General features: G+C 42.0%; 1 protein-coding gene across 2 annotated transcripts in view; it reads right to left on the reverse strand.

Annotated features, from left to right (window-relative positions):
- The window catches only part of Fto (FTO alpha-ketoglutarate dependent dioxygenase), a 351,507-nt gene that overhangs the window by 199,653 nt on the left and 127,232 nt on the right, over positions 1–24,622 (reverse strand). The gene's annotated exons all lie outside the window — the stretch shown is intronic.

Raw genomic sequence — 24,622 nt, forward strand, 5'->3', positions numbered from 1 at the left:
TGGGTCCTGACTTCAGAAAGGAAACGATGGTGGTAATCCATTAGTGGAAGACAAATCAGAAGCCAGTTTCTGTGTGTTTTAAAATGAAGGCTACAGCTGGACAGTGTCTATCACACTCACTTAAGGCGTTATTACCTCATTTATTACATAGACAAGAACTGAACAGTGGGTGCCTCAAAGACGTGATCTCCACTTCAGGCAATACAGGCCTCTACAAGGTCTGAAGACAATGACTTCAACTACACGGAGGTGAGAAAACACTCAGAGCTCCTCTAGACATAGGAAGGAAACAAAACGACAAGTGGAAGGCTTCAGCCCAGACACCGTGAAAGTAATCTAAGAGGACTGAAAGCTTTGGCTCCCTGAGAACATGAAATGACAGTACAAGACCTACCCACTTGTAACAACTAAATGCTTCCAACAAGAAAAAGTAACTAAGCAAACATAGGAATCAAAGGTTTCTGACCCCGGGGAAACCCATCCCAGGGAGAAGACAACCAACACAGGCAGGTCGGCACCTGCTCTGACTTAGGTGGGAGGGAGTTCAGATACAGAGTGGGGAAGGAAAGTGAAGGAAAGGGCAGATGAGAACGGGCAAGCCAAGAGGACAGCAAGGTTCCGACATGTACGAGATTGTGCAGGCCGGGGGGGGGGGGGGGGGAGAGTGAGGGCGGGGACTCACTGCAGTCATTGGCTAAGCACTGACTTATGCATGTGTGAAAAAAATACCCAAGGGATGAAAAAGAAGCATCAGAAAGGAGCAGCCTGGGCTAACCCCAGACCTCACTCATCACCAGGAAGGAGGAGGCTCCAGAGGGGGACTGCTCCTAGGACAAGGTACTTCTCCATAGGGAAAGGGTCACATCAGCAACAGAGCCAAAGATGTACTGTTAGATACACCCAGCCAAGCCTAAACTAAGCCTCTAAAGAACCCAACTCATATAAGAAAGTGAATTATCCATTGAGGCATATTCTAACAGTGTTTAACAGAATGTAACAAAAACAGGTATGCATCATATACCATATACTCTGGCATTCATTGAAAAGATAACAAGAGAAAACTCTACACCTACACAAGACATGTACAGATCTTTCTTTTCACACACATAAAGTTTAATCTCATACACATATATAGAAGCTTTTGAAAGTTGGATAGTCAGTATCCAACTAAAAGGGCCACTAAATGAGATGAAAGGAAATTTAGACACTACAGGGAAAAAAAAAATGAGTGAACTTCAAAAATGAGTGAAGAAAGGAACTCTCTAAACTAAAGGACACATTTCAAAAGACTCCAAAAGCATGAGTGCACCAGTGATGTATGGATGAATGTTAGTAGCTTGGCACACATGCAGCCTGCATCACGGTAAGAGCAAACAACCCGAAAAGGCCAATGTGCCCAAAGCATTTTCACACTTATGAAAACAACAGGCTCAGAGTCAAGCAACACAAAAACTGGAAGCAAAGTCAAATAGAATCAACGGTCACTGTGATCAGATGCCTGATGGTGGAAAAGGAACGCACTGAACAGAGGAAGGAGCAGTGTGAATGCAGACGGCTCTTCCCTGGTGGTCAGAGCATGTGGGAGACACCTGGGGAATGTGGATATATAAACCAAAGAAAATTGTCAATCAAAAAGCCTGGACCTCAGGGGAAACGTGGGTCTAAACAAAAGGACAACACAGAAAACACTGACCCCAGCTCCTTTCTAGTTAAGAAAGGAAATACATGAACTGAGTTCCTATACTACACACTACCCGTGGTGGTTTGAATATGCTTGGCCCAGGGAATGGCGCTATTGGGGGTGTGTGGCCTTGTTGGAGTAGGTGTGACCTTGCTGGAAGAGGCGTGTCACTGTGGAGGTGTGGCTTTGAGGTAATATATATGTTTAAGCTCTGCCCAGTGTGAGAGAGAATAATCCTCTCCTGGCTGCCTTCAGATCAAGACATAGAACACTCAGCTCTTTCTAGAGCACTAGTTTGCCTGGAGGCTGCCACACTTCCTACTATGATCAATAATGGACTGAGCCACGGAAACTGTTAGCCAGGCCCAATTAAATGTTGTCCTTTATAAAAGTTACCTTGGTCATGGTGCCTCTTCACAGCAATGAAACCAGAACTAAGACACTGTCCAAACTAAGAATGGAGAAAAACACTGAGAATTCTCTGTGCAATTCATAGTTGGAGAGCACAAAATCGCTAAAAGACCAAGGCTGGTCATAAGCCACAAACACTCTGTGTACCTCGCCACTTCACTGAACAACTGTTTAATACAGCTCCATTTACCAGAAACGTCATGTGATCAGCATGGAAAAAATCTGAAAAAATTAAAAATATAGCTTGAAAGAATAAACAAAGTCTGAATCAATCAAATAGGGAGGGATTTTAGATCACTTGTATTGGTCAGATAAGAGGAAATCATAAGTAAATCAACAATACCAAGACCTGAAAATATAACCTGCTTCCACTGGCTTAAGGCAGACAATGCCCTCACAAATCACTTCTCTCGCAAATGTCAGAGCTTCTTTCCTTCTTAAGGCTAAATAATACTCTAGTATATATAATATACATAGTATGTAACATATAATATATAATAAATTATACAATAGCATATAATATATAAAAATACATAAATTATATTACATATAATACATTTTGTGTTTCTGAATTGTGAATTTCTCAAGTTATTCTCAAAATTATATACTATATAATATATAATTTGCAGAAATAGGTGATATATTATATACTATATAAACTATGTTATAATACACACACACACACATGCATGCACACTATATTCTGTTCAGCTACTTATTAGTTTATGGGCACTTGGCTAACTTCTATCTTTTGCTATTGTGAGTGACAGTGGCATGGCCATCGGTGCACAGATCTTTGTGCACCTGATTTCAATGCATTTGGTATATATTCAGATGTGGGATTCCTGGCTTGTACAGGGATTCTATTTAACACTTGAGAAAATGCAATACAGATTTCCATAGGGTCACACCAGCTAATGTTTCTACCATCAGCACATATGCTCTCTAGTTTCTCTGCAAGCTTACCAACACTTGCTAGCTTCTGCCTTTCTTTCTTACTGCAGCGATATCAATTGGGTATGTACATTTCCCAATGAGCAATCTTTTAAGAGCAGACTCAGCTAGGCTGGCCAATCAAAACTGGTCACTCGCCTAAATGTCTGAGGCCAAGTCACAGACTCTCAGAATAAAACGGCAAAGCATTTGTGACCATCAAAGGTGGCAAGATTACTTCTCTGATGTTCTAATGAAGATGGAGCTGCAGGAACAGACTGCAGCTCAGCAACTTCACATGCCATCAAGGTACCCAAGCCTGGCACCTCAGATCTTCTATGTGTGAGAATCTAAACAAACGACAACTTCAGCACCCTCTTGTAGAAAGAGGAAACGCACTAATCCAGATTCTACGATGAATTCGGTCCCAACTAAGGAGGGAAAATTCTGAGACTAACTCGAGAAATTCACAGTTCAGAAACGAAGTCACCAAAAACCAAGATGGAATTACAATCTTGCCACCTCACTGAAAGCCGATTTAATGCAGTTCCACTCACCTGGGATATCCTCTTACACATCATGGAAAATATGAGAAGGCAATCTAAGAGTCAAAAAGCAGAGCATGAAAGAATGAGCAAACATCAGAACCAGTCAGCTATGACAAGAATGTTAGAATTACCAGACCATTAATTTTTTAAAAACTGTGATTAATATACTAAAGATCTAAAGGGAAAAGTAGACAACATACAAGAGCAGATGGGGAACTTGAGCAAAGGGTGGGAACTCTAATCATCAAAGAGAGATGTTCAAGATCAAAACCCCACCAGAAACGCTGAGTGCTTCTGATGGGCTCATTAGCAAACAGGACATGACAGAGGGAAGATCTCAAAGCTCAAGATATGTTAATAGAAACTTCCTGAACTGAAAATCCCAAAGAGAAAAAATGGCTAGAAAAAGTAGACTATGGAAGAACTAAGATACGTCTATAAATGGTTTCATATATGTATAATGGGAACGCTGGAAGGAAAATACTGACAGGAACAGAGGAAAAGGAGGAGGATTGGTAAATAGCAATCTGTAAGTCTCTATCACTCACCAACCCGAGGAAGCTCAGAAAACACCAAGCACAGGTGAGTGCCAACAACAAAACAGTGTCCCATACTCACTATGTCCCTGTCACTGGTTTTATTTGCTTAGCCTTGAGGACGCTGTGACTGAGCCCAGGGCATGTACTCCACCCACTGGGCTATATATACCTCCGCCCTGGCATATCACATTCAATTTCTGGAACCCAAAGACAAAACATTTTGAATGGAGCTAGAAAGGAAAACAACTCATCTATTTGGGAACAAAGGCAAAATCCAAAATCTGACCTCTCCTTAGAAACTGTTCAAGAAAGGAATGTGGGAAGTTCAGGAAGTCGTCCTGGTAATGGAGGACCAGCAGCCTAGCACTCTGCCCCACGACAGCATCCTTCAGATGCAAGGAGAAATCAAGCCTTTCCAGACAAATGAAAACCAAATTACTGTGTAGCCTCACATCTCAACACTGTTAGAGTTGTCAGAAGAGAAACTGTGGGCCTGGAACTCAGTCTCCAGAAGCAAGGCGACAATAAAAGCTACGGGATTTTACACCAGGTCTTGGAGACAACAGTTTATGCAGAGTGCAATAAAAGACAGACAGGACGTAAATGATGAGGACAGGAGCCAGAGATACTTTGTTCTGTCAGCGAACCTGAACAACTGCTAAGGTGTAGAGTGCTGTTTAAGGACAGAGCTGGAGTAGCTACAAATATAGCTTACAAAGTCCAGGCCAGAAAAAGCACAACTATCAATGATACCTAAGAAAGAAAAAAACAATCAAACAGAATCTTCAAACCCACAAATGGTGGGAGGGAAGGGACAAAGAACAGGAGCGAACAGGAAGTGGCACAATCATGGCAGTGACTCCTGCAGCTCCCTCAGGAATCAGTCACCTAACTCTGCCTGGAGGCCTGGAGCTTGCAGAGGATGATGCCCTGCTGTGAGACAGCATTCCCTGCTGTGAGGGAAGGTTACCAAGGCTCAGTGAGGGAGGGTCACCTGCCCAAGAGCACACTGGAGAAGACACAGATGTGGTTCTACTCCAGCTAGAAAAGTTGGACAAGAAAACCGCCAGGCACACCAGCTCCAGTTTCAGCTCCTTCTTGACTCGAGGATTTGGACAATTAATGTGAACTTCCTTCACTCTAGCGGACTCACTGGGGAAGCTACAAACTCAATTGTTCCAAATTCATACTCATCAAGTTCTTGAGAGGGAGAAAGGGTAAGAAATGGCCTTTGAGTTCGCTTGTATGTATGCTGCTATCCATAAGGTTTCAGGTTAGTCTCTTGGATATGAAACTTGAAGATTGTTTCTGAATGTCACTGATAAAAATGTTGAAAACGTTACCGTTGAAAAAGTAATGCCTAACTAAATATTGTAAATAAGAAACACAGTCTAAGTAAAAAACCACATTGAAGTAAAAGAATGGAGCAAAGTATGCCATGCCATATTACTCAAGAGAAACCCAGCTGAAAGCAGAGTACAGGGTAGCCTGGCCTCTGGATTGGCAGAGGGATAGACCCTTACAGCCATCTTACTATGTCTGTTTGCACTGCACATGGTTTCATCAAATGTAGGGATGATCATGGCTGTGGTTACAGGGGGCTAGAAGAGCAAGCAGAAATAGAATGTGGCGAAATAACTCATAAGAAACATGCTGGATCGTGTGTACCATCAAAAAAAAAAAAAAAAAAAGAAAAGAAAAAGAAAAAAAAAAGAAAGAAAGAAAGAAGAAAGCCAGTGTGGCTATACTCATATCACAGAGCGGACCTCAGGACAAAAACAGCAGGACTTTATGATCATAAACCCTTTGGTTCCCTGAGAAAAATCTAACAGTCCTTAAAGTAAATCCACTTGACTGTAGAACTTCAAACTATGTAAGAAAAACCTGATAGAACTATGAGGTTATAGACGGACACTTTCCTTTGTCAAAAAAAGGAGACACACAGCAGATAGACAATTATCAGGGGAATCACTGATCTCAATAGTATAATCAGGTAAGTACAACTGACCTCACGACTGCTCACTCAGCCACACCATATGCACTCCTACTACACTCCCATGAAACAGACTCCAAGGGAGACCACAGTCTGGACCATCTTATGCACAGTATGGCACTTCAAACAGCCAAAATCATGTCATATCTACCCTCAGACCACAATGAAATCAATAGCAGCAACAATAAAATCATTAGTAGAAAGCTAGAAAAAATTTTGAACACTCTTGAGAATGAAAAATATACTTCTACACAAGACACAGAAGAAAAAAGTCATGAAAAATTATAAAAGATTATGAACTAAATAAAAATAAAACTGTAAAAAAAAACTGTAGAGACTTTTTCTGTCATTGTGACAAAATATCTCAGAGGGTCAACTAAGAGGAGGAAGGTCAGAGTTCAACTGAGAGAAGGTACCAAGGTAAATGATGAGACCATGGCTGGCTGGCACCATCATTTTTAGGCATAGGCAAGGCATATATATGTTAGTAAAGGGTAGTGTAGGAAGCTGCTCACTGCATCATCATGGCCGAGAAACAGAAAGGGGCCAGGGCAAGATAACCCCACCCTCTGTCCCCACCTTGTGCCCTACATTCTCCAAGCAACCTCCCAGCTGTGTACTCAGATAGGAACTCAGCAAGGCTGCGTTCATCCCAGAGAGTTGATGACTAGCAGCATTCTGTGGGACCAAGCTTTCAACGCCAGGCTTTGGGGGAAGCACTTTCTATCCACGCCAAAGCAAGTCACCTTAGCATGCTGAATGCCCTGTAAGCTTCTTGCAGAAAAGGTCTTAGCAGCAAAGCAAATATTTAAGAAAAAGAAAACGCTGAAATCAATAACCTGAGCTTCCATTCCCGAAAACTGGAAAAAGGAGAGTTAGCTGATCCAGCATGAACACAAGAAAACAAGTAAAATTAAGAGAAATCAGTGAAATAAAAATAGAAAACAGGGGAATATGTTCAAAGTGCAATATACTCTCAGTTCTCATGTATAATATATTCTTACATGAAAATGTTCTTATGTAAAAACACAACTGACAATGGATATCTACAAAGAAAAATTAATTATGCTTAAAACTTAAGCCAACAGAATCTATGAAGGCAAGAGCCGGTTTAGGCAAAACATCAGTAAGACGCTATCAGTAAGAAAATGCAAATTGCTAATATCAGAAATTAATGAGCTGACATCACAACAGATACCAGCCTTTAAAAGATAATAAATGAATGCCACAACTATTTCTATTCTCCAAATTTGATAATAAAGGTTAACTGGACCACTTTCTTGAAAAGCATAATATGCTAAATTTCACAGACAAATAGACAATCTAAATATGCACTATAAATAATACCATCTCTATTAACTGAATAGACAATTAATAATCTTCCAAAACCAAAAGCAACTTATCTACACAATATTCAGACTGTATCTCGTCAGACATTGGTGGGACAAAGTTTAAGGCAGCCTCTGTAAGGAGGTGAAAGCATACATTCATTCCATGAGGTCAGCCAGTCCCTGATGCCAAACACAGAAAACCAAAGTGCACAGGGTTAAAACTTCTCCAAAGATGATCAGCAAATTGAATTCACCAGCATCCGAAAAGAATTATTCATTGTGGCCAAGCGGGATGGAAGACGCCTTCTACCTCTGAAAACCGTTGATGCAATGCATCTGATCAAAAAGCTAAGGTGACCTGTCAATCCACTTGACTGATCGTAGTGAATGAACCATTGCAGTGGGGGGTGTTGCAAATGAGCGGGGATGTGCATACACGGGGCAGGAGTCTGCAGAAATCTTTCTGCAGTTTTGTTAAAAACCTAAAATGGTTCTAAAACAATGAAATCACTAAAAAGGGATAACAGACAGGTATAGACGAAACCTCACTGTCAGCTGGATTGAATTAAGAATCACCTAGGAGAATGAGCACACTTCGGGCTGTGTCTTCAGAGAAGACTAGCTAAATGAAGGGCAAAGATGGATGCTGAGTGTAGGGGCAGTATCCCACACAGAGGAATCTGAACAGAATGAAACAAGAGAAAGAAACTGGCTGGACAGCAGCATTCATTTCACTCTGCTTCCTGATCCATCAGGATGAGAGGAAGCCTAGCCAAAACTTCTACCACCATGAACCTTAGAATAACCAACCCCCAAAGTGGGCTGCAACCTCCAATGACAACAAACCCTTCCCTCTCATACCTGGTAACAACGATGAGAAAATAATCCATGTGTGTGCAAGCGTGCATGCACACACACACTGAGAAGTGCTGAACAAGGTGGCAAGTGAATGGTGCACTCATTCGAGTGTACGTGAATGTAGAGGCAAGAGCAGGATGCTGCTGGCTTCCTTGATCACCCTCCACCCTGATGCCTTGAGCGAGGTCTCGCACGGAAGCCAAACTTGGGCTAGACTGGCTGGCCAGCAAGCTCTCAGGGTAGTTGTCTCTATTCCATGATGGCTATTCTTGGTGGTCAACTGGACTATATCTGAAATTAACTAAAACCCAAGAGGCTGCGTGCACCTGCGAGAGATTTTTTTTTTCCTTAATTAAACCATTCCAAGTGAGAAGACCCACTTCTAATCTGAATCTTTTGTGGTGTGAAGACCCAACTTTAATCTGGACTATGCCTACTCCTGGGGGCTCATATAAATATCACGGAAAAGGAAGCTTTTATTTGCCTGCTTCTCTCACTCTCACTGACAAGTTCATCCCTTCACTGGCAATAAAGCCTCCATCTTCAAGATTCTGGCTTATACTGAAGAGCAGCTGAGAACACCCAGCCTTATGGAATGAATGGCTTCTAGATTCTTTGATCTTCTGTTGGTAGTGTGTGTGTATGTGTGTAGGTATTAACAGAATATTTTCATTCTATCAGTTCTGTTCCTCTAGAGAACCCTAAAACAATTCTCCAATAATGAAGGTGCAGGCTGTGTGAACATCATATCTTCATGTCTAAAGAGCAAGTATTCTTATCCAATGAGCCAGCTCTGGAAAATTCTGTAAGACTGCCTGGTTCATCATCTTGATGTTACCAACATGTAGGCATTCTTCCATAGTGTTTCAGTAACAGAGGAAAACGTCTATTTGTGATACTTAATTTAAAAACAGAATGAGCAACTACCAGCATCAAGCACTGTCCTGGGTAGAGAGAACAAAGCAAGGCAGCAGTTCTAGCAGAGGTCATACTCTCAGACTGGGAGCTAAAGTAAACCCTTGCCCCCTCAAGCTGCTTCTTGTCTGAAATGTAGTCATAGCAACAAGGAAAGTGACTATGAGGAGTGACCCATTGGGTAGAGTATTTGCCATGGAAGCACTGGAGTGTAAGGAACTGAATGGGGCTCTCCAGCACCATGTAAAAGCCAGGCCAAGCAGCACATATCTGGTGCTAGGGAGATGGAGACAGGCAGACTCTTGGAGCTCACTGGTCAGCCAGTCATGTCCAAGTGGTGAGCTCCAGCTGGAGTGAGCAATCCTGTCTCAAATACTGCTGGGAGGGAGGTGACTGAGGAAGGCACTCAGCATCATCTCCGGCCTTAACACATACCCACATGCACATAAGCACACAGTTATACACAAATAACACACACATGCACACACAGAGAAAAGTCAGCTACTGCAGTTTTAGTTTAGACAATTTGGAAAGTAATTAGAAAAATCATGTGGCCAAATTATTTTTTTTTAAACTGGACTCTGGCAGCTGTACAGGAACAAGAGATGATATTGTGGTTTGGGTACGGTCTGAGTGCCCCCTTGGCTCTGAGTATTGAAATTTAATGTCCACTGTGAGGTATTAAGAAAGTACAAAATTAATCTTGTATTGGTTGGAGGCCAGGGTCTTCGGGAAAGTGAACAGAATTAGGTAAAGTCATTAGGGTGGTGCTCCACGGTTCAATTCTGGTAACAATATAGGAGGAAGGAGAAAAAGAAGGCACACACAAGGATGTACACAAACATAAACCCATACACAAACACACACACGCATGCATACACATCCACATGCATTCTTTGTCTCTTATTATGTAGTACCTGATACTGTCTCAGGACTCCACCAGCAAGAATGTTACCAGATATGATGCCTGATCTTGGATTGCCAAATGTTTGAGATAAAATAAGCCTCAACTTTCTAAGGTTAGTCTGCTTTGAATATTTCATTATAGTAATGCCAACTACCAGAAGACTGAAAATAAGCAAAAGCTGACACTGGGAAACTTGTCATAGGTCATACGGAAGTTGATAGTGACTTGTACCACAGTGGGAAGTGACAAAGAGTGCCTGGATTCCTGAATGCTTTAGTGAAGGACTGCAGAACCTCTCAATGCAATGAATAAGTCAGGTGGGAACAACAATGGAATTCAAATCAACTCTCCAGGCTTCAAGGAAAAACTGAAAGAAGGTGAGTTCTTCACAAAACATTAGGCTATGCTACAAAACGCAGTAGAAAACACCAATCAGTTGAAGGATGCATCTGTGGTATGCCTGGACCTGTAAGGACAGGCATAAACATAGCAATACAGAGCACCAAAGCCAATCCAGTTGTGCGGGCGTGCAGTCAAGCCCGACAAGGAGGGCTGACCCTTCTCTCCTCAAGGGTGCCATCTCTGAGGACTACGGACACAATGAAGCATCTTGTGGAGGCTCTCTGGAGCATCTCTCCTCACCATTTGCCTAAAGCAATCAGAATCAAGAGAGGAATGAAAAGCAGGTCTCAGAGGAGTCCAGAGGAAGGAAATTTAAGTCTCGGAGAAATCCGAAGATGCTGTGTATATACTCAAAGGCCTTCTTACTGCTGCAACTATAAACATCAGGACCCACAGGCACCAACATTAGGACCCACAGACACCAATAACATCAGGGCCCACAGACACCAATAACATCAGGACCCACAGACACCATTAACATCAGGACTCACAGACACCAACAACATCAGGACCCACAGACATCAACAACATCAGGACCCACAGACACCACTGACATCAGGACCCACAGACAACAACAACATCAGGACCCACAGACACCAATAACATCAAGACCCACAGACACCACTGACATCAGGACCCACAGGCATTTTTAACGGACATTATTTGTTAAGTGTTTCTGTTACATTGAGTGCCAATGAGTCAACTGGAGAACACCTTACTGAAAAATTATTTGGTGGGTGAACCTTTATTTATATCTTTTGCAGCTCTCCAACCAAACAATCCTTTGGAAAATGCTTTCAAATGCCTCTAATTCTCTGTGACAGTTTTGGATGGGAGAACCTGGAATTTTCATTTTAGAACTAATTTTTCTAAAATTCTTCAGTCTATAAAAGTGGCTTAATGTTTGTGAATTGAAGATCTCATAGGGTATACTAAGACAGTTCCACTTTCAAAGTTTCTTCTTAATAAACTGTAGAAAGAAAGACATGTGGATTTGCTGGGGCTATCTAAGAATATATATTTATGTGTGTGTATATTGTGTGTGCATATATATATACATATATGTGTGTGTGTGTATATATATATATATACACACACACACATATAACCTCTGACTCCAGCCAGAAAAAGGGTTTACAGATCATTCAACAAAACAGCAACACAAAAAGCACTGTGGCCATGGTAAAGAGCGCCCTGGGTGTCCACAGGAGCATGAAGCCTCACCTCATATATAAAAGCCACACACAGAGAAGTTTAATGGACAATCAATCTGGGTTTTAGAATGGACAGTCCCACACCCTGGGGCTCTTTCCTCCCACTCTTGGTGGAAACCAAGACAGGTAGTCACCCTAAATCCGCCCAGACCCTGACTTCCTGGGTTTTGTCATTCAGTAAGTTACAGGGGTGACTCAACCCAAATTTCTTAAAGTAGCAATCAGGAGCTTGGCTCCCGCACTGCTGCAGTCAGTGGGTTGAATAGTAAAATCCAATCTCCCTGTGCACCCGAGCACTGAGCTCTCACTGTGCTCACCTGCCCATTCTCATCCCTCAATCTGAATAGTTATGACCCGACTCTTCCCCTCCATGTTGGGAAACCCTTGAGTGAGAACATTTTCAGAACTGAATAGCTGATAAGAGGAGGAAGGCAAGTTACTGGCAAGACGTCAGACTGGACAAAGACAGGGGCTGCCCCATTCCCTGACAATCTTCACTGGAAAATAAAAACTCTATAAGCCCTTGCAGCTCCATGCCTTAGGAAAAGGGGGTCAATACTCCAGAAGCCAGTGTCTGCACTGGAAATGAGATGGGTGGAATTTGATTAAAGAAGGGCAAAAGAGGTTGATGCATGGCTGTCTCTGAAAGAGCAGTCTGCCTAATAAATAAATATGCAATGAGATCCCAAGAGGAGGGCTCACCCTCTGCCACAGAGCCCGGGGAAGCTACAGGTGCTCAGGTCAAGGCTGTTGCCACTGAGGGATGCTGTGTGCACATAACCACCTGTGTTCAGATGCTGGGATGTTGCTATTGCTGACTGTGCTCTGAGAAGGAACCCAGGCCGGGCTGAACTGAGGACTTAGAAGAAGTTGATTCCCATCTGCTCATACCACAAGCATCCCTGCACAGGAAGACACAGAGAAGTCATGAAGCATGCTCCAATTTACCAAGCTGCCATCTTGGCTGTAGGAACACATTTGGCCAGAAAGTTCACTCTCCCACAGACAAACCCCAAGGAGCCAAGAGCCAAGGAGCTTTGTATAAGGATAAACAGATAAGAAATCACTGATTTAGGTAAAAATACTACAGTTCAAAGAAATGGAACCACATTGACTGTTAGAGCCTCTGAACACAGGCTCAAACTGAGAGAAAGGCATGCTAGAAAATACTCAGCTTCCTTAGAAGACACTGGATTCTAGAAGATGTTGTGGTTATTAGAAGGTCCAAGCTGTTTGTTGCAAATAGAATCCCATGAGCCTGGTGAAGACTGCTGGCTGGCCTTTGTTTTGCTATTAACTAGAACTGTCCCACTGAAAACCACAGCTAGCATGAATGGCAGAGGGCTTGCTGGGGAAAAACAATTAACCTACAGAGGCAGATGAATGAGCCGAAGAGATTCCTCTGGCACTCAGAAGGACATGAAAGGCAGACACGGAAGAGACATGGCACAACATAGAACTCGCTCACTGAAAGCAGAGAGAGAAAGCAGAGAAAAAAGAATGACCAAAAAGATGGCATGCCTGTTTCCCAAGTTGTGAAAAGAACTGAGTGTCTATAGGACAAAATCTTGACCAAGTACTGAAATACATTCTGCCAAAATTAAATATAAAACATTATGGCTTGTATCCACCTTTAATCCCACAATAGAAGAGAAAGAGGAAAGTGGATCTCTACGACTTTGAAGCCAGCCTGGTCATTTGGAGTTCCAGGCCAGTCAAGATTACATGCAAAACAATGCCTCAAAAAAAAAATAATAACAACAGAAAAATGACAAATGCTCTGACGGTCAAACTTGTCAACTTCATTAGATTTAAAATCACCAGGGAAATATACCTTGGGGTAGGTCTATAAGGGCATCCTAGAAGATCTAACTGAGGAGAAAGACCAACCTGAGAATTAGACACTACCATCCCCCTGGCTGGGGTCCTGGAGTAAAGAAACTAGAAGAGCAATCAGAGTAGCAACAGCATTCAGGCCTGCTTCCTGACTGCAGATACAATGTGACCCACAGCCTCAGACACTGTAGCCATGTCTTTTGGGCTGTAATGGACTTAAACAGTGAGCCATAATATACCACTGCTTAAGCTGCTTTGCCATAATCTGCCACAGTAATGAGAAAAATCACTAACACAAATGCCACAGCACAGTCATGTTCGCTACAGCTTACAGTGTGAATTGGGACAGTTAGGAGAACTCCATCTTAGCTGTTTCTTGCATAAGATTTCACTGGTTATTCAAGGTCTTTGATGGTTTCATATAAATGTTAGTGTCTTAGTTAGTTAGGGTTTTACTGCTGTGAACAGACACCATGACCAAGGCAAGTCTTATAAAAATCAACATTTAATTGGGGCTGGCTTACAGGTTCAGAGGTTCAGTCCATTATCATCAAGGTGGGAGAATGGCAGTATCCAGGCAGGCATGGTGCAGGAGGAGCTGAGAGTTCTACGTCTTCAACCAAAGACTGCCAGTGGAAGACTGACTTCCAGGCAACTAGGGTGAGGATCTTATACCCATACCCACAGTGACACATCTACTCCAACTAGGTCACACCTATTCCAACAAGGCCACACCTTCAGATGGTGCCACTCCCTGGTCCAAGGATATACAAACCATCACAGTTAGTAACTTTTTGTTTTAGTCCTATAAAAAGAGTTACTGAAATTTTTGATAGGAATTTCAGAAATTTCTAATCCACCTGATGGTAATATGGACATACTGACAGAATTGGTTCTTCTCATCCATGAACATGAGCTACCCAGACACTTATTTGTGACGTCAATTTCTTTCCAATGTGTTTTACAGTACTTGGTATTCAGAACTTTCACCATCTTGGTTAAACATATCCCTTCATAATTTTTCAGTATTATTGTAACTGGGATTGTCTATTTTGTATATAACTGAAACTATTTTATTTTACATCTATAGCTTGCAATCTTTGCAGCATTATTAGCTCTAATGGGTTCCTTTATTTTTTTTTTTTCATTTTCTTTTTAGAGTTGCTCATATCCAGCATCATCTGCAGTCACAGGCTGTTTCACTACTGCCTTTCAGTTTTGAAAGCCTTACATTTATTTCTTTATTTTGCCTTATTGCAACATCAAGTACCATGCTGATAAGAAGTGCTAACAGTGGGCAGCCCTGTCTTGACATGTGTGTGTGGTTTTCGCATGTATGACACTGAATGTTGAGTCTGTCCAATGTTTCTCTGCATCTGTTACAATCATCACATGATTTATCCTTTTAATATATTAATATAATACACAACAGAATTCAATATGCATGGACTAAGCTATCCTGCCCACTGTGGATAAATACCAGTAGATCTTGGTATGTGACCCTTTTGTTACTGAGTATGGCTTGCTGATACTTTCAGAATTTTTTAGTCTGTGTTCCTCAGAGATGCTGGGTCTGCCTTTCTCTACTGTTAGGATCATGACTGAAGATCATCATGGACTCATTACCCACATCTGGAAGTGTTCTTTCTTCCTCAGTTTTGTAGATCTTTAGAAGGATTGTCACAGGCTCTTTAAATGTTTGGTGTTACGCTGGGCAAAGCCCTCAGACCTCAGTGTTTCTCTGCCAAGAGGCTGTGATTCCTGTGGGGGTTCTCTCTCTTTTCCATCCCCTCACTGAGTCTCCCTCAGTATGGGTTGTGTCTAGGAACGCACTTCTTTACCTAGGTTAAATACTAAGTTGCTTGAGAGAAGGCCACTATTGGCAGCGATCTCTTAAGATCTATTTCAGGCTGTGATACAAGTTTTACAATGGTGCTTTCATTTCTAATTTTATTTCTCTGTTCTTTTTCTTTCTTTTTCTTAGTCCAGCTAAATAAACACTTGTTAATTTTGCTGAACTTTTCAAATGACTGAAATCTTAGCTTTGCACACGCTTCCTATCATCCTTCTGGTGTCCATTTCACCTCTTTCTCCTCTGTTCTTTGCTCCTTCCTTCTTTCTGCTAGTTTGAAATTTGTTTTTTCCTTTTCTCCTAGAGTCTTGAAATATTAACTCAGGTTGTTTATTTGTGGTCTTTCCCCCAGCTTATCCTGAGCACCCATTATTATGAACTCCCCTCTGTGAGGTGCTTTAGCTGAACCTCAAAAGTTTTGGCACCACTGCTTCCATTTTCATTTCTCTAAATGTTCTTAGTTCCCTTTTTATTTCATTTTTTAAGAAACTAATTTTTGAGGCATTCTGAAATTCCAGTATCTATGCATTTTACAGTCTGCCTCTTGTCACAGGTATTTCTGCATTTGCATCATTGTGGTAAAGAAGATGATTTCTTAAAAGTGTCAATTCTTGTTTTATGGCAAAATATATTATCTGATCTGGAGATGCTTCATGTGCACTGTGTACCCTGCTGCTGGACAGGCTCTTCCAGACTCATCGGTGAGATCTGCTGGGCTGACATGGTTGTCCAAGCCTGTTGTTCCTTTATTGATTTTCTGTCTCAATGATCTATCTATTATTGAAAATAGAGAGCCAAGCTCTCTTACTATTGTGTATGTATATATATATATATATATATATATATATATAAATATTTCTTCCCTCAGTTCTAATACCTGCTTCATGTCTATAGGTATGCTAGGGAGTGTATATTTACAACTACTCCATGAATAAAGGCTTACCAACTTCCTGTTATTATACATGACCTGTGCATTTCATGAGTTTGCGACATAAACTCTCATTTGTCTGATGTAAGTATAGTCACCTTTCCCTTTGGTTGCTACTTTGCGTGGTACTTCTTTTGCTACCCATTCATTTTCAGAGGGGTATCTGGCTAAGATGCATGTCTGGTAGGTAGCACAGAGAGCGGTCTTTCCTTAGCTCCAGTTTGACTTTCTGCTGCCTCAATTATCCACAACTGACTCAACACCCACCACCTAGATCATCATGACTGAGTAGCCAGGATCATTGGAAGTGCACAATCCTTCTGACATACATCCAAGGCCATCAGCACCTGCTACGGCAACACAACAGCCATATTTCACTTCGCTCCATCTCATCACGGAGGTACCGGGTCACACCTCGGCACGAGAAGAGGAGTACACCCTGAGGTTCTTAGAAGAAATCCACGTACACAGAACTTTATTATGGTAAATTATACTCGTTCTGTAAGTTCAGGCTATTAGTCAGAACTTTTATTACAGCATAATTATAGTTATTCTATTATAGCTATTACTATTAATTTCCTATACCTACCTTATAAATTAAACTAACATAAATTCACATGTATAGAAGAAAATCAGGTTTAGCACCCCGATGGTTTCAGGGCATCCACTGGTCTCTTGGGCTGTGTGGCTAAGGCAGAGGTGCTGTAGTGGGGTTTTGTTCTAGGGAACCCATACAGCAACTCTATAACTGGACATGATTACAGAACTGAATCCATTGACTTACTGCCATCTTTCATTGCATTATATTGGCCCTTTTGCTTTCCTCCTCTTGTTCTGGCCTCTACAACATAGTCACTCGTCAACAGTGATACGCTTTGACTCCTCTGTCCCTACCCTTTGTGTATCCACTACATGGTTCCTACTTACTATGAGGCCTGTGTAATTTACAGCAACAACAGTCCAGTCTAGTTAAGTTAATAACACACCACAAGGATACCATGCCTCAGTTTATCCACTCACAATTTGTGCCTCTCAGAGCCTCCATAGTGGATGTCCATTACTATAGCCAGCAATACTGGTTTTTAATACGTTGTCTCTGAATTTTTATGAGAATTATTAATTTATACAAGATAATACTTTGTTTCTGAAATTACTGAAGAAATTTGAGTTACTTATTTATGTAACACAATTTCTTTATTAGAGAATTTTGAGTTGTAGTTTTTCGAATGCCTATATCTTCTATTTGTCTAGGAAAGAATTCTCCTTACCATTATTTCTGAAAGATAGTCTTATCGTGTATAGTACTATTTATTGGCAGATTTTCTCTGCAAAACTTTAAATATATCATTTTTCAAGGTTTGTTTGTTTGTTTGTTTGTTTTTTTCTTTTCTAAGACACTGCTAATTTCTAAGTGGGCTGGCCTGCTGCTTGGGTCAATAGACAGTTCAGCCAATCCCTGGCTTCTCAGAGGCAAGCCTAGACCATGGATGGGTCCATAAATGGGTGTCTGGCTTGAGTTTAAGGGAACTAGCTGGAAGCTGACGCAGTAGGGGTAGGCCAGAAGGCCTGGCCCACACGCACCACACTAGCTCTAAGAGAGTCTGTGGATGTAGTCTTAGGCCTTGAGTCCAGCTGCCTAGATATGGCACCATTTCTATGGCACACAAATGGTGCAAAGAAGCCAACACTGGATCTGATTCAGAGTCTAAGTTCACCGAGACAAACCAAGATCCTGGGTCTCTGCAGGTCACACAGAAGCCTGGGCCAATCTACCGTGGGCCTGACACTGGGCAGACTTGGCACTTCAGGTCAGAGTTGGTTAGGGTGGGTCTGCTGCCATGTCTGCAGCAAGCCAGATGCTCACTTCACTCTGCAGTCTGCGCTCGCTCGCCTGCCCTCTTGGTTCCGAATGGCTCAGCACGAGGGAGAGGTGACAGAGAAACCAAAGGGCCCTCCCTGCGCTCCTCCTTGTGCCTCTTTTCTGAGCTGTACTTAGATGCTGGAATCTAAGATTACCTCAGCACCATGAAGACAGTCTTCGTACACAGATAATTGTCCAAATGACGTTCCAATGACTGGCTTGGTGCCAAAAACCCCTGTTTCGCCATGTTGCTTGGGTGTAAAAGATTAATTTTATACTAATTTTTAAAAGTATGTTTTCAAGGAATATTCAGTAAGAGAAATACTGAGGATATGACAGCTTTGAGAACTAAATGAAATGCAAATTTTGGAGTGATATATATTTTAAGCCCTAAAAAATTAAAAAAAAAAAAACAACACTATCAAACATAGGAAAATGCAAGGAGGATTTAAATGACTGCTATAAATATTATTGCTAGTTTTCATATTCTTGCAGTTTGTAGATTCTCTACAAGTATGGCTCACACATTATTAATTTCCCAATACCATTTTTCTTTTCTCTGAAACTCAGATACATCATTTTTGGAAGATAAAAACGGAAATATTCAATGGAGAGCTATTCGTTAACTTAAAAAAAAAAAAAAAAAGGCATGGTGAAGCCTCTCCAGTGAAGTCTAGGCTATGTAAATGCACAAGCCTAAATGTGCTTCTGTGAGAACACACAGGCCAGGGGTGTGGCCCAGCAGTGGAGTACCCTAGCACTGCAAGGCCTGGCACTGCAAGGCCCTAGCTTCCGTCCCTAGCCACACAAAACCACCACACAAGATGGAAGCAGGGGAGCTCAACTCTGTCCCCTTGTTTGAAATTAACTCATGGAATGTTTGCTTTGTTGTTGCATTTTAAGGAGAACAGAGTCTTGAAGTTAATAATCCATTGCTGTTCTCTAAGTCTGCGTAAAGATCTCTAATCCCACTGTGGCAAGAGCCACCTTCTCACTCGCCTCTTTTAAGCTGTGAGCCCTCCCACAGCAATGAGGGCAGAGGGGCCTGGAGAGACCAAAGGGTAAGGAGAGACAAGGTGGGCTGACAGAGCGTCGAATGAAGTTGTTCTTGCTTTCCTCCTGTTTGGACAGAGCCATCACTCCTGTCTAAGATTCAAGTAACATGAGGTGAGAACTTCCCACGTCCAGTTAATGACTGCAGGAAAGGCAGCCCCAGACACCTCCACTTCTGTGCCTTTACACACCTTCTGACCTTTTAACTCAGGTCTTACATCCAATTTTTTTTTTTTAACAGAAGTTAAAGAATATATAAACTGGTAAAAACTGGTAATAACTAGTTGATTTAAACTCTTCTTGCATTTTCCCCATTAGATACCATGTTTATTGTTTTAGAAAGTGAGTATATTATTGTAATGTTTTTTTTTTTTAAAATCTCATTTAGTTGCCAATGCTTTCATATCCTTCATAACCATATAAATCAATCTTTTACATTCAAACAAGATGATAATTTTAAGATGTCCTAAAGAAAAATCAGAAATCTAAAAATATTCTAGAAGGTAATCTTTCTAAATATGTACTATGTTCCTATATTGAACAAGCCTCTTAAGTGCTATATAGTTCATAATCACACATATTCACATACACAAAACACACACACACATATACAAGTTTTTCTAGTCAGGAATGATCAAAAGTAAATATTCCATTTTACCTTTATATTACACTTTACCTTCATATCATTATGAAATAAAAATAAAGTCAATCTTGGTTTTACTCATTCATGGAACTCCATGCAGCATGTGCATGTACACACACACACACACACACACACACACACACACACACACGGTTTCTGGTACTGGAAACCTATGCAACTTCCCAAGCTAATGAGGACATGGATTTTGAAGGAGAATCTACAACTGTCACTTGACTAAATCAACATCATTACTAAGTATATTCTTAGATACTTCCACCCACAGGGAGGTCAAGAACACACAACAATAAAGACAACAATAAAGAAGGCGAAATCTCATGGGCCCCTGACTCACTCACACATTCAATAACTGCTTATTAATTATTATTATTATTATTATTATTTCTGTCAAGGCGTATAGAGTAGATAAAGCTGAAACAGTTCTCACTCAGAGGAACCTAAACCACCGTCATCTTCAGAACAGTCCAGGGAAGAGAAACCCAAGGCCGGTGATTACATAATTCATACAGAAACCGTGAAGAGATTTGCTTTGCATTTAAATACACAATTCACTGGACCTGTTGTCTTGAGGACAAAAACAAAGTGTCACACTAAAGCTCACTTCTGTCACATGTCTCTAAAGCTCACTTCTCTTTCAAATCTTTACTGATCAAACTCATACCATATAAAATTCTCCTACCTAAAGATTACAACTCAATGTGTCTTAGCACATCTCTGTGTTGTGTGACAATCACAAACTACTTTTAGAGGACTGTTCCTTTCAAAAGGAGTCTTGGGGCCTGGGAAGATGGCTCAGTGGACAAGAACACTTTAAGCAAGTATCAAGATTTGAGTTCAAATGTCACATGAGTACAGGATTTACAAGAGAAGTTTGGTGCAGTACTGTATGACAGTAACTGCAGCGCTGGGAGAGGGCTGAAGCTGGGAGGATCGCTGGCACTCGCTGGGCACCAGCCTAGATCCCAGACAGTAAAGCAGAGGGACAGAGGAGGAGACCTGTCATCCCCTGACTTCCGTGCATTGGCACCTACACACACATGCGGGCACACACTACATACACGTACATATCCCACACTCACACATACATTTTTAAGAAGGGAACCCAGCACACATCAGCATTTAATCCCCATCAATATTCCTGTGTTCCTGGGAGTGAGAGCAAAATAGCCATTTCCTGATGATCTTGTCATAGGGGGGAAACACAGCATATAAAGGTTTCTAGCACAGGGCCCGTCCCTCACTGAACACCCATGACATATACAGGAGGTAAAGTTCAAGAGAGACAATGAGCTGGGTATAGTCTGGAAGTGTCAGAGAGAAGAAAACCCTTTCAAAAACTGAAGAGCACGCTTGCCTTTCGGTCCACCAGGTACGGTTCTCTTCCAAGCTCTACTGGCTACCAGGAAACAGGAAGCACATGTGTGAAAAGATCAGCCTCTGGCCAGATGTGTGAGAGCAAAAGTTCAGGAGACATCCTCACCTGGGCACGAAACCCGTCAGTGAGCGCATGCTCTGCCACTACTGAAAGGATGAGACCGGCAGCCCACGGTTGGTATTAGACACGAAGCCAGAACCATCCTGCTATGTTTCTTCCTTTCAGAGTGAAAACACACATGACAGGTGCTCATTTGGCTGTTCAAGTGCTTTCCACTGAAACGACAACTCCTCGAGCTCACGGGCTGCAGCCTCCAGTTAGAATTTATTACTGTTTCCCTTAGTCCCTTGCCGCGGCAGAGAGCAGAACATAGCACCTACATCTCAAGGCCCGTGAGAGGTAATAAAGTATAATTATTTTGAATTTATGATTAAGCCATAAATTACAAGTACTTTTGTACTTCAGCTGGTCACTTAAGAGGCTGGGGGAGGAGGGGGAATGGGGTCAGAACCACATGGCAAAAGCCTTTGGCTTTGAATATAATGTCTAAATCTAAGCAGGGCCTAAGAACACCTGAAGGATTTACAAAGATACTACAGTCTCCAAGTTAAGTCCTGAGGGAGCCCCGAGTCAGGCAGAGTTAAATCCTAGCGACCTCTGTTATTCCTGCCCACAGGGTGATAGCCTCCAACAAGAATGCCCATGTCTCCTTGAAAACCAGGAGCAGGCGCCACACTTCAGGTTACACCACATCAAATGTTCACGGTGTTCTGGCCTTGCTGCCGCTAAGCCACAAGTATTTCATACATGGGGAAATAAATCTAAAACAAAATGACCAGGTTCCATAAGTAAAGGCAGCCTTAAACAAAGTAATACTGCTCCATTCAGCAATGGCCAGATGCTAGCTCCTGTCACCTTCCAGAGCCAATGGGTGAGATTTACTGCTCTCCTAGTTACTGTGTGAGGCGACAGAAATATGCGTGTAAAGTCATGAGCTTTGAGGCCCATAGAACCCAGGGCCCGAGGCAGGAGAAGTGGCTACATTCAGCTCTGTCCTTGCTCTGCTGGGCCTCCTTGGTTCTCCAGTGTGCCGTGGCCCCAGTCCCAGTGTCTGCAGTAAGTCCCTGTACCAAGCGTAGCCTGCAAAGCACAGACCCACACACCTATCCCATTCCTAGCAAGGCCAGAAACAGGGCAGAGAGAAGTTCTCGTTTTACACTGCAGCCAAGACTGCGAGATGTGTGGATGCCGTGAGGTCATGGATGGCGCAGGGAGCCCAGAACCTGCTCAGTGGGCCAGAAGCCCTACAGCCTTGCCTCGCTCCCTCTAAACAATGGTGAGGGGAACTCAGACCCAGCAAAGCCAGGCATTTTGATTCCTACTGCCTCGTTCTGCTTCGGCCAAGGATTTCACTTCTGGAATTTGACAACTAAGGCTTTGAAGCTGGTTATCGTTCCAACAGTGGATGGACATTTTAAAGTGAGGCGCAGCTGGCCTTAAGTCATAAAAGACATGAGACCAGCCAGGACCAGTGGCATTTAAGACATCATGATGATGCATTAAAGGGGACAGGGGACCAACAGAGGTCTCAGTGTTTATTCACCTTTGTTCCCAAACATCCCACCTCCACGCCCAGCTCCTGGTTAATGAACAGAATTTAGTTGCTGTCCCTTGAACTGTATAATCTGCTCCACAAAAAGCAAAGCCAGTTTGTCTCCAAGCACTCCCAAGTCTCTAACTCCCTAGCTACAAGCAGTCTATGGAAAACAGCTGTCGCAGAGTAAATCACCCGGCCTTGAGAAACACCAGAATGATGGTGGGTTGGTTGGGGTTTTTTTCCCCCTTCCCTCCTCTAAGTGTGTTTTGAAGTCCTGGTTGGAAAATTAGTGAAAATTGTAAATCTGTTTGCAAATCTGGTCTTGTCTAACTCTGAGATTAGGGCAAAGATTCCAATTTAAAAGTAAAACCGTGACAAGCCATGAAGTGTGTCCTCAGGCACTGCCAACAGGCTCTCGCTCACGCCCACGGCAGCGGATTTATTACAGGCACCCGACACATTCCCCATCAGACACCCCTGGAGTATTCACTTGAGACAGTGGGGTTCAGTCTGTACTTCCTCTGCAGACCAATATATTATTATAAATTGAGCTAAACTGTTTCCCTTTTGTAGGTGCTGTGAAGTTCAGGCTTCAGTTATCAGCACAGGCACGGTCGTAAGGTTCCTTATTTGGACTTTAAAGACTAATGTGAAAGGGCAAAGCTACACAACAGTTGCTTTTACATATATATGCTTTTAATTATGAGGTTTTTTTAAAATAGGAATTTATTTTAGTTTATAACATGAGTACTCAAAATTCATTTAAAATGCCAAATATGGCATCTTCATAAAAATACGTTCTAAATGCACACTTTGGGGTACACTTGCTATGACTGAAGCAGGACCGTGGAAACCAATAAGGTCATCTACGTCTGAAGGCAGGATGTAGAAAGTGCTAATGTTTTGAGTTTATCACCTCCAGCACCGAGAGACTCACTGAATGTTCGAACCCGTACTTCCCTTGTAACAACTACATCAGAGGGATAATGTAATCAATTCAATGTCTTAATAATGTGCCTAATTAAATGCTTTCAACATTTATCTAGTTATTAAATTTAAAAACAAAAACGCTTTAAAACCGAAAAACAAAGTAAATTCAAACAGAATGCCGTCATTTTGGCTTCCCTTGCAGAGCCACGCCTCTTAGTGGCAAGAAGTGTACTGAAGCCCACAGTGGTGCAGTAGCAGGGGGAGGAGGGGACACAGGGTTACCTGGGGTCAGAGAAAGGCCCAGATGTAGGAATGCTGAAACCTGAGTAGGCTCAAATGTCAGGCTCTAACTCCTGACTCTTACTAGCTATGTAACCACGGAGGAGCTAACTAGGCCTTAGGCCTCTTCTTTTACAATAGCAAACATTTGCCTCTTGGGGTTACAAGCAAATTTTCAGAATTCTTCACTTGTCATTAATTCCTAATAAATGTGTTTGTTATTAATATTACTACCATTGCAGATATCCATTATAAGAAGAGACTGGGCAGGAATATATTAATCACATAGGAAACTTGTTTTTATGTTCTTTCCTTTTATACTCTACATAATTTTTCTCTAGAATGAACATATGCTGCTTTTTCTTCCTTAATTATGCATGTGTGTCTGTGTATAGGTATACAGACATGAGTGCAGGTGCCAGCAGAGACCAGAAGAGGGTATCAAACGCCCTGGCGTTGGAGGCGGTCGTAAACAGCCCAACAGGAATCCGGTTCTCTGCAACTAAAGTGCACATTCT

This window comes from Mus caroli, unplaced genomic scaffold (genome assembly GCF_978045245.1).
Source record: "Mus caroli unplaced genomic scaffold, Mus_caroli_1 scaffold_10, whole genome shotgun sequence".
In the NCBI taxonomy this organism is placed as follows: domain Eukaryota; kingdom Metazoa; phylum Chordata; class Mammalia; order Rodentia; family Muridae; genus Mus; species Mus caroli.